General features: G+C 49.9%; 1 protein-coding gene across 1 annotated transcript in view; it reads right to left on the reverse strand.

The window, feature by feature from the left end:
• Positions 1–5,917, reverse strand: part of Pappa (pappalysin 1) — a 252,646-nt gene extending 246,729 nt beyond the window's left edge. The window contains exon 1 of the mRNA XM_008833486.3: positions 5,705–5,917. The gene's annotated coding sequence lies outside the window, so the exon portion shown is untranslated. The remainder of the gene's footprint in view (positions 1–5,704) is intronic.
• Positions 5,918–5,923: the final 6 nt, after the last annotated feature.

Below are 5,923 nucleotides of genomic sequence, written 5' to 3' on the forward strand. Positions count from 1 at the left end.
ACCGGCATTCACATGGTGGCTAACAACCATCTGTAACTTCAGTTCCAGGAGATCTGATGCCCTTTTCTGACCTCTGTGGGCATTGCACATGGGTGCACCTACCTACATGCAAGCAATACATTCATACACATAAAATTAAAAAAAAAAAAAACAAACCCAAAAAACCAAATAGTTGTTCACTGCTATGTGGGTACTGGGATTCGAACCCGGGTCCTCTGCAAGAGAAGCCAGTGCTCTTAACCACTGAGCCACCTCTCCAGTCTTTCTTTTTGCTTCATTGTACCAGCAGAGCAAGGGGCCTGGATCTGAGATTTTCAGGACCACTGGTGGTCCTTCAGCATTACCCAAGAAGGTTCAAGAAACACCTGTGCATAGGGCAGCAACAGGCCCAATACAGGAGGATCCCTGGGATGTAGCCTAGCCAAAAGGATAATTGATTGTTGTTTGTTTGTTTGTTTGTTTTTGTTATTGATTGATTGACTGATTGGGTCTTACTTTATAGCTCTGGCTGATCTGAAACTTGCCATGTAGATAAGTACAGTCTCAAACTTGTGGTGATCCTAGCTCTGCTTCTCCAGTACTAGAATAACAGGTATGTTCCACTATGCCCTGCCTAAAGGATGCTTTCAAAGCTGGTGATTCCATATGCACTCAGGAGTGGCAGCTAATGGATCATAAATCTCCCAGGTCCCCCTAAGAAGTGGAGGGCTGTGAGTGCAGTATTCTTCTGTATGACCTTGGTCCTCAATTTTCTCATTTTACATTGCTTGATCCAATTGGCTGCCAAGTCTAGGCTTGGGCTAACCATCCCTGCCCTGTACCCCTGAGTGTTTTATACCTTGAGTTTCTAGATTACTTTTCTTTGTGCAGAGGAGGTCAAAGGTGCTCCTGAGTTTTAATGACCTCTATCGCTGCTAACTGTCCTTTAAACAGAGCATAGAGGAAAGTGGGAGATGGAGAATACCCAACAGAGAGAGCATGTGACATATGACAGTCAATCTGTGATCACCTTCTGTTCCTGGGACCCTGTGCTTCCTCTCCATACCAACTGGTGCTCCTACTGACAAGTCTCAGCAGATCTGGGTTTCATTTGGTTCTTAGAGCAAGAAGTCACCCCACAGGTCAGAGGAACAAACAAAGTAAAAGAAGAGATTTGAAGTCTGATGATTTCCAAAGAACACTGCTCAGTCCAGATATTCCTGGAAATCCAAGAAATGATGTTTTAAAGATACATAAACAGGCCTCCCTCCCAGATGACCAAGCCAAGAGCATGGACAAGGGAAATGTGTCTGCTTACTAGATGCAGCTCCCCTTGAATGAGTCCTGAATAGGTCCTGGCACTGTTAGAGTACTTTCTGCAAGCTTATGTCATTGAGCTGTCCTGAAATCACTGTGCCCATTTCTCAAGGGAGGAGACTGAGAGACACAAGAACTAACAAGGATCACATAGCAAACACCGGGTGCTAGAAATTCTACCCTGGTCTGATTATTTGATATAAAGAGAAAAACAGAGATGCTTGGTCAAAGCTGATCTGCAGGGGAGACTTCTTCACCTCTCCACCTCTGATCTGGAAATACATGGGTGGATACAGGGATGTCGAAGGGAATGGAAATACTCTGCAGCCAGATTAAGGATGGGAAGGAACATCACTTCTCTTCCCCCTAAAAGACCTGGCAGTAGAGGAAACATGCCACTGGGACTCAAGTGCCCATGTGGGATCTGTCTACCTGAGGAAATGTGAGACTTTGGACCACAACTTTTCAACCCTCTGACACACAGACTACCTTTGGTGAAGCAGGGATAACAACCACTTCCCAAGGTCATTGGGGGAATGAAAGGTGTACATGCGAACACGTGCTACACTGCCTAGGAAATCAGGCTTTCTTCCTGCATTGTGTCCTCAGCCCAGAAAGCCCGAGACCTTTGGAAAATCATGTCTAATAATAAGAGAAAAATTTGCTGAGCACCCACTACATAGCAAGGCCAGTTCTAAGCACCTTCACCCAGCAGTTAATTTAGCATTTCCAGAACCCCATGACACAGGTGCTCACACAGTCTCTACTTTGTGACTGTGGAAGCTGGGCTGGCTAGCTTACCCAAGGTCACCAAGCTAGACAAGGACAGAGGTAACCTGGATACTGAAACTGAGTTCTAACCATGGCGATAGTCTATACTTCAGGGCAGAAGCTTGTAAAGGAGAGAGCTATGTTCCTATGTGAATGTCTCCCCACTATGCCTCTTTGAGGGGTTGAGTGAGAAGTAGGGAATGAATGAGGGAAGGGAGACAGTGAAGATTTAAGAGCAACCATCAAACTTAGTCCATGCCAACATTTAGAACAAAAGGAAAAGCGTCTGTCAGCAGATGTGCTGGGTGGGATTCAGGTTAAGCCCCTTCTCCTCCTGAGCTGGAATTCAGAATCACCAAGAGCAGGGGGATGCGGTAAGAGGAGGGCAGTCCTTGTGGGGTCCACATTTCACTTATCCAACAGGTCAGGAGAAACTTTAACAAGATTAACTACTGCTCAGGGCCTCTGCTTCATGAAACAAATTGAATCTATTGTTTTCTTTTTCTTTCAGACTGAAGGGTGGTAAGGTATGGCTGGGGATGGGCAGCAGGGGTCTGGATCTGGCCAGGCATGGTACAAAAACAAAGAGATGTGTCAGACCCCCTCACTTCCCCCCACCAAAAGGCAGGGCCTGGGTAGTCAGTCTGTGTGGGGTAAAGCGTGACAGTGTTTATGAGACGTTACCTCTATCAGGTAGGGAGTGAGGCCAAAGTGGGGATGTCAAGAGTTAAGTCCTGCTTCCTGCCACTGAGTTTAGCCATCTATCACACTGTCCCTAATGGCCTGAAGGACAAGTGATGGGCAACCTCTGAGGGCCCTGCTCATAGTAGCCTTAAAGGAGTCTGCAGTTCTTAAGTATTCATCCTTGGTAGGGTACCAGGTGAATCCAGCACCCTGGCACCTTGTAACCCTAGGTTTAGTTTTTTCCTGTACAAGCTACAGATTATATATATATTCACCTTCACTTTCAGAAGAATAATAGACCTGCTTTCTGAGCTTCACAAGCACTCTACTTCCCTTGCTCCCTCACCCTGCTTCTTCTGGTGTTTATGAAGTTTGAACCAGGGCAGAAATAGATCCCAGGCAGGCAAGATCTGGGAGCACAAGGGCCTGCCTCTGCTAGATGACAGACCTGGTTAACAGCTCCGTAAAATTAGCCCTTTACGAAACCCAGTCGAATCGTGCAGCAGCGTGATGTAAGGCAGGATGGCGAGACTGCGAGGCAGCGGCCCTGGGCCCGAAATAGCAGAGTTGCAGTCCCTGCTGAGCGATGACTGCTCTGGAGATAGGTGACCAGGGATTCCTGTGAAAGTGGTGACGCCCAGCCAGAGAAAAGCCAGCAGAGGTCAGGCAGCCAAATGGCACCTGAGGTCTCAGCAGCAGGCCGGAGGATGCGCTCTGGCACCCGCTCTGGTCCTGCCCTTCCAGCCTGAACTTAACCACGGAGCAGGGAGCTGAAAAAGTACTTCTTAAAAAAAAAAAAATCCCCTTTGTTTGTTTGCTTTTTAATTCAAGGAGAAGCAGGTTCCTTTCAGTTCCTCAGTGTGTGCGGTGTGGAGGACACTGCAGAATAAGTCTTTTCTGGCTAAATGCCAGGTGTTTACACACCGCCAAATCTGGCTGGAACTCAACTAGGGGAGGGGAAAAAAAAATCCACCAGAATTCTCCGGAGAAAAGCTCCTGGCTGTCTGGGACTACTCAGCAACGGTGCATTTATTTATTTATTTATTTATTTATTTATTTATTTATTTATTTATTATCTATTTATTATTTATTTTTACTGTTTTTTTTCTTCTCCATTTTGTGAGGAATGTTATTTCCACGCATAAAACGAACCAGGCATTTTATACGAGCAATAATAACCTAACATCCCTGATCCAATTGAAGTATTTTACTTCTACATTGTGTAGGAGTGAGTATGTGTGCAAGGGAACGGGAAGAAATCATCGTCTGAGTTACACTTATAAAGCAGTCTCCCGTGGAACCCCGTGATGACTGTGTGTGTGCGTGGGTGTGCGTGTGTGAGTGTGTGAAATGCACCCACTGACTGCAATCCTCAGCTCTCATCTTGGGGGGGGGGCTTCCAATTCACTAGCACATCAGGTAAGGACTAGGAAAATCCACACCTCCTCAATTCTTGACCAGTTCCAACCCTCAAACCGCTTTCATGTGTTTTGAGAGAAGCGTGCACACTACAGTCCTCAGCTGTCACTGCGTTGGTGATTTTCTTGAACCTGGTCTCTCTGGTTCCTCATCGTACCCTCCTCTGGCTCACTAGAGCTGGGAGCTAAGTGAATGAGCTCCGTTTCCCCCTCCTTTCCAGGAGGCGGGGGTGGGGGTGGGGTGCTTGCGATGACGTCAGGTGTGTGTGTGTGTGTGTGTGTGTGTGTGTGTGTGTGTGTGTGTTTGGGAGAGTCCTTCTCGCTTTCCCTGGGTGGGGGCTTTGAGGACACATTTGATTGGCAAGACAACAGAGTTTGGGTCCCCTGAAATGGGCTTGGTGTAAACAGAACGCAATGTTAAAGAGGGTGAAACCAGGGAAAAATAGAGTGCGCGCAAAGCCCGGAGCTTTCCCTTCTAAGAAGGCGTGTGTAGGGGGTGGGATCGCAAACGCCTGCGCGTTTCCTGGCCGTAGCTAAGGGGGAACCCCTACTCCAGCTTTAAGACATCCCAAGACAGGGCAAGATTGTTTATGCAGGAGGGAATCTCCCAGACAGAAGAGGCAAAACTTTCCCGCTGTCCTCCAGCGCCGCCCCCTTCGTCACCCCTTCGTTTTAGTAAGGCATTTCTACAAATTCATTTAGAGGGGAAAATGGACGTTGAGGTATTTCTAAGGTTTGCAACCCTCACAAAGTGTCCGGTTTCACTACGGGCTTTGCTGTGGAACAGCGAAGGGGAGAGAGAGGGAGGGTGGGAGAGAGAACTTAAATTCATTACGGGCTCATAAAAGTCCCAAATGAAAAAAAAAAAAAGCGCCCCATTTCGCAGCCGAGTCGGGGGAGGCTGGCGGTGTACGCGGAGAAGGTCTCGCCCCAGCCAGGAAAGACAGGCCACCGGTTTTAAAGGGCACGGGATGGCACTGTGGGTGGCTGTCGTGGGGGTGGGTCCCAGAGGCAGACTGCAGGCGGACAACAACTTTGGGGGTACTTCTAGGACTTCTAAGTCTGGCAAGCACCACAACCTTGTCTCTGCCGACTTTCAGGGTAACCAGGCCACGTGAAGAATTACCTCCACCAAAAAGTCAAAGCAAATTAACGGTTCCCTAACCTTCTTTCACATGCAACCCAACTGGGTCATGTTCCCTGCCCTCCCAAACCCAGACAGAGGATGTCTGCTAGTACAGAGCACAGCGTATGTGTTCTGGGTTCCCCCGGGGGACCAGCCATCCCCAGGTCCACCGTCTCCCGCTGCCGGAAAGCTCCGGATGCAGTTCCCCAGGAGCCAGGCAGCATTGCCTTCCCAGCGCGCCCATTCCGCAGATGGGGCAAAGTAAGGCTCGCAGCTTTCTGGGGCTGCCCCCGCGCCGCTTCTGGACTGCTCCCGCTGACCCACCCACCACCCGAAGCCCGGACACCCGCGAGCCCCCCGAGGAATCGCGGGGACACCTGCGGTGGCCGCCTGGGAACCCGTCGCCTACCTGTGATCACCGCCGGAGACCTCTGGCCCCCCTCCGCTCGCAGCCACACTTGCAGGGTGAACGCGTCCCGAGGCAGCTCCAGGTCGGCCCGGAGGCGCAGCTGCTCACCTCGCCCGCTGAAATAGAGCGCCCGGCTCGGCGGGCTCGGCTCCTCCGCGCCCCTCGCCTCCCGCTGCTGCCGCCGCCGGGGAACGCGCACCGCTTCCCAGGCACCGCCCG

Source organism: Nannospalax galili, unplaced genomic scaffold (genome assembly GCF_000622305.1).
Source record: "Nannospalax galili isolate Female #2095 unplaced genomic scaffold, S.galili_v1.0 scaffold34, whole genome shotgun sequence".
Classification (NCBI taxonomy): Eukaryota; Metazoa; Chordata; class Mammalia; order Rodentia; family Spalacidae; genus Nannospalax; species Nannospalax galili.